Below are 5,667 nucleotides of genomic sequence, written 5' to 3' on the forward strand. Positions count from 1 at the left end.
CGCAGCTCTGAGACCTGCATGTGTGAAGTCTTCTCTATTTCTCTGTGAGTCACACCCATTGCAACACCAAGTGATGACTAAGTCTCTCCTCAGTGGACGGAGGGCGGAGAGACTGCAGGTCACAGGTTTCCAAAGGAACCATCAGGGTCTTTGATAAACGAGATGTAACTAGCTAGAGAAATGACTTACACTCTCTTGATCAAAAGAGGCACCTGAAACCATAAATAAAGAAGCACCTTATAAACGGCCAGGTGCATCAAATGGATCAATCCCCCCTCCTTTTTTAAACATTTATCAGCAAGAAGATCAACATAACAAATGTCAAGGAAGCATGGTTTGGGAATAATTTGTGGTTTCTAATTTGTGTTTTAAGGTATGACAAGATATCTTGATAGGGTTTCTGGAAGTGAAAATGGGAAAGACTTGCCCCTCCCACCCCTAGCTGGCCTTTTCAAATCCTTCTGCCAGCAGGCCTGGCACTTCTTGGTGCCAGCTGGGGTTGTAAGGGGTGGAGGATGAGGTGCCGCCCACCTTCCGGCCAGCTTGCCAAACCTCCCTGCACGCCTTTGTACAGGCAGGCAAAGGCGCCCCGAAGTTTTACTTCTAATTTCATGCTGCATTCCTCCGGCTTCCTCCGCTCTCTGTTGCTTCTTGAAAAGTAGGTACTGTTTACTAGTGAATGAAAGAGCCATCCCTCTAGTGGAGTCTAGAAATGGCTTTGCCTTTGGCATTAAATAAATGGGGTTCCTATTTCATCCACAACAACAAAAATTTATCCAGATAAGTATTTGGGGTACCCATCATATGCCAGGGTATATTTCTTTCTCTTTAATAACTGCACAAGACAGAGTAAAGGCACAAACATGCAGCCTCAGAGAAAAACATCCTCGACTTAAATCCATATGAAGAAAGCGGTGATAATTAGTCCTCCTTATAAGCAGGCTATTACAGCTGAAGGTGGAGAGCCCTCGAGCACCTGGGTAGTCCTGGAGGACTGGAGGGAAAGGGCAAAGGAAAGGTTACACCATGGTAAGTTTTACTCAATAATCTTGCTCAGTGCAGCTCTGGTTTTAAAAATTCCCCAAATAGGCTTAAAAGGAAAAATTAAATGTCAAAATCAATTTGCATACCGTGGTTGGGAATTCGTGCCCTCGGCTTGGAATGGCTCTCAGTATTGATGGATTAAATTGAGAAGTTCCCTGTCAGTGCCCTGGGGTGGGGGTGGGGTCAGAACAGCCCTCAGCCTTGCCTGGTGGATAAAGAATTGTCAGTGGAAACTAAACATTTATTAGCTGCACTGTCTCCAGACTAAAATCACAGCCACATTCAAAGCCGCGTGCTGAGTTCTGCTTCATTTTCATGCCGTCCCTTTAGACTGTAAGGCATGAGGTCTGGAAAGATGGCTCCGAGGGTAAAAGATACGTCCAACACGACAACCTGAAGACCCGCACGGAAGACGGAATTGTGTCCTGAATGTTGTCCTCCGGCCACATGTGAACTATGGTGTGTGTGCACTTGGGGACATACATGTACCGCACACACTAAGTAAATAAAGAAATAAACATTTTTATTTTCCAAAGTAAAAGAATGCAACCTTTGAAAGTACTGCTTTGTTCAGAATTCTCCCTACATCAGACTTCTGGTCATCAAAGATGACACACATGTATCCCACCAAAGTGACATTTGATTTTACTTCGATTTCCTTGGTTTAAAAGGTTAGAGTGTGGAACTTATTCAAATGTAAATTTTATGTTGCTGGCTGGGTTGTAGGGTTGTAGCTATAAGGAGTGTGCTCAGATGACCGTGTAGACAGCACACTAAACACCCAGCTCCCCCTTTTCTTCTGATCTGTATGTCCTCCACATAGCTGCCCAAGAGCGTCTCCAACTGTCCTGTTCCAAAACACGAGGAGACTACCTGGGTCCCCAGCTTTCCCAACCAACATCTGTCAGACTTTTCGGACCTGTACTGGCAAGAGGGAATCTCTGGTGTGACCAGAGAGAATTGTCCTGTAGGAAAAAGCACTCCCCCCGACCCCCACAGAAGGCTGTGATGGCTCCCCACTACCCCCATAGGAGTCTGTGATGTTCCCAGTTCTGCGTATGACTGGTCACTAGCTCTGAATGGCTTTATGGCTTCCAGCACTCATTTCCTTCCTCCTCCCTTTGTCAACAGATGGTTCTCTTATTTTCTCCACAAAGGGCACCTGTCCTTTGGTCCCCCTTTATGTACCAACAGTACCTTGGCTTATGAGAAACCTGAGTACCAAGGCTGGACACAAACTAGGAACCTTGTTGCGTCTACAAAGTTTTCTCCCTGACTCTTGTAAAAGGAAGCTGGGCTAATTCTTTGTTCCCCTGCATGGGTCATTGCAACTATTGCAACATTCAGTACATTCTTTTTTTTTTTTTTCCATTGGATAAGTTCACTTTTATTACTTTCAGAATTTTGATATATAGGTAGTCCTGGATATTTTTGTTTAATGTCTCTCACTTTTCACCAAGATTTTACTGTATCAGTTAGGTTGTTAATGTTAAAAGTGTCGTATATGCGTACCTTTAGATCATTACCTCTGTCACCACTCCCTCCCAAGCACTCTTTATCAAGTTAATGCTCTCTATTATATAAATGTACATATTGTTAACACATGTAATTTTATATTAGTGTATTGTGTGTGTATGTGTAAAATCTGCTACGTTTGTCTAGTGTGGCATGTCTGTATATGTTTTTAGGGCTGACGGCTTGGTATTCAATAACCAAGAGGTCTCATTCCTGGTGAAGATTAGTTCTCCCCCATCATAGCAGCTGCTGAAAAATCTGTCTTCCAAGAATTTACAGTAAATTCTTGGAAGACAGATTTTTTAAAAATTTTTGCAGAGCACACATGCATTTAGCTACACACAAGCGGTCTGGCTTGAACAAGTGGGGCGAGGATGGTTACATGGGGCGACCATTGTCCAGAGAAAAGAAAGGTGATGGTGGAGGGGACAAATGACCAGAGAGAGCAGGGCTTCCTGGTGATAGGGAGACCTGTGAGAAACAAGGACAGAGGCTTGATAAGAAAAATGTGACCCTTAAGAGGGAGAGGGAGGGAGCTCCTTCCAGTGTGACCACTGCAATAAGAAAGCATCCCAGAGCCGGGCGGTGGTGGTGCACGCCTTTAATCCCGGCACTCGGGAGGCAGAGGCAGGTGGATCTCTGTGAGTTCGAGGCCAGCCTGGTCTACAAGAGCTAGTTCCAGGACAGGCTCTAAAAAAGCTGCAAAGAAACCCTGTCTCGAAAAACCAAAAAAAGAAAAAAAAAAAAAAAGAAAGAGAGCATCCCGGAAGCATCCATATCATCCACTGACCTGAAGAAGATCCCCGGGGGTTTATCTTAGGGGACATGGGGACATGCCAGCTTTATTGAGCTGTCCTAGTTTTATTGGCCTTAGAGCATGTTTTTGTCCAATTATAGTACTGCCCAGCTACTACTTCTCACCTAACCCAGCATAAAAAAAAAGCACACAAGGTTCCCTGCTTACTTGAGGGTCTACCATTCTGAAAGCTTCCATGTCACATAAAACCTACATTAACCTTCTGTAAAAAAAAATAGTGGCATCAGTCATGATCTCTCTATGTACAAAGAAAGAGCATTAATCCTGGAATAATAATGTTGTCAATAAAACCAGGAGATATTTATTTTATATATATGAGTGACCTGTCTTCAGGCACACCAGAAGAAGGAATCAGATCCCATCACAGATGGTTGTGAGCCACGATGTGGTTGCTGGGAATTGAACTCAGGACCTCTGGAAGAGCAGCCATTGCTCTCAACCGTGGAGCCATCTCTCCAGCACAGATGACGTTGTTCACAGACATTCTGTTGTTTGTTGTTAATAAGGGGGAAGAACCCGCAGTGAAGGAGATCTGGTATGGTTTAAGTTGATTCAAGGCAAGTGTGGGCTATGTCGTATGGCCTATCACATGTATATGCACAGACACACTACACCCCCCCAACAATGACGCCAACAACAAATAGTTGCGATGTACTTATCACAGAGACTTTCTTGGCCAAACCCTGTAATTGAACATTTGCATGGTTTCTGACTTTTCTTTATTATGAATAATACTTTGAAGGACACCATGGAATGAAAGTTCTTATACACATCCGGTTGTTTCTTTATACCAATTTCTTTCTTTCTTTCTTTCTTTCTTTCTTTTTTTTTTTTTTTTTTTTTTCGAGACAGGGTTTCTCTGTGGCTTTGGAGCCTGTCCTGGAACTAGCTCTTGTAGACCAGGCTGGTCTCGAACTCACAGAGATCTGCCTGCCTCTGCCTCCCGAGTGCTGGGATTAAAGGTGTGCGCCACCACCGCCCGGCTCTTTATACCAATTTCTAAAGGTTGAACCACTTAAGCATGTTGACACAGTTGAAGTATGTGTTACACTATTGCGAGCTACACAAGCCTGAGTATGTCCACACTGTTGGATACAGTTCCTTCCCACATGGACTTCGGGTCTGGCTATGTGGTTTGCTCTGGACAGTGAGTCATTAGCGAGCCCAGCCCTAGACAAGAGAGTACCTTAGTCTTCCCCCTGAGGATGCTATCACTATACTCCAGCTTGGCTTGCTGGTGACCTGTGGCATCGTCAGCTGCCGGCCCCAAACAAGCATCGAGCATTTCAGACCATCCGGCCCTAGGTGGGTACCGTACAACCACAACACCTGTGTAGCCCCAGGGACAGTCTTTGACCTGCTTTCCTGAGAAAAGATCTTAAGGTCTTCCTTTCAGAGGAAATCCTGTCTTAAGTCCACAGGCTAAAAAGAACCTGGAGGAACAGCCTTGCGACACAGTTCCCCAGCTCAGATCTTCTTTTCTGTCCACACGTCCGTGCAACAGTCCATGGTTTCCAAGGACCCGGTCTTTGGGTCTTCATTTCTGAAGGTTCCTGGGCCATGTGTTTTTCTTGCGCTTAGCTTTCTCTTGCTATAAGGATTTTAGTCGGGCACCTTGTGATAGGTGAGGAAAAGGCATTACCTCTTCTCTCGCAGATCAGCACATTCAATGATGCTGTTAGGGTACCAATTTTGGGAGCAGTGGTTGAAGAGGGAGCCAGGTGATACAAGCAGGGAGAGCAGATGTTCAGGTTCTGACATGGTTGCCACAGAGTCATTTGTAATTCCAGATGGAACGTGACACCAGCTTGGCAAGGTGATGTCTGCCACAGGGGGCTTGCTATGCCTTCTTCCTCTCTTCCAGGTCACTTAATATGCACTTTAAAGATACAGAGTTCTTAATTCCTTGATTCGGAAATTCCCAGTTTCTTCTGTAGCAAGCAACTGGTTATATTCCAAAAGGCAGTAGTTAGCTAATATCCTTGTGATTTGAAATTGTTGCCAGGAGTTAACCAGGTATAGTCTGCTTTTTGACACCCCCACACCCCCCACAGTTAGAAATCTCCTGACTTAGGTTTTTTTTATAACTATTTCCTCAGTTTTATTGTTTTTGTCTTTTATTCAATCCCACCTTCCCTTTGAGTCCCTGCCTTCTGTCACGTACACTGCCAGTCTCCATCATAGTCACACTGGTTTTGGTCATCTTCCTCTCCCATTGGAATGATTCCCGTGTTTACACAGCCATGCACTGGCTGGCAGTGGGCGTACACTGGGAGAAGCGTGTCCTTAGG

The sequence above is a fragment of the Arvicola amphibius genome, chromosome 7 (genome assembly GCF_903992535.2).
Source record: "Arvicola amphibius chromosome 7, mArvAmp1.2, whole genome shotgun sequence".
Classification (NCBI taxonomy): domain Eukaryota; kingdom Metazoa; phylum Chordata; class Mammalia; order Rodentia; family Cricetidae; genus Arvicola; species Arvicola amphibius.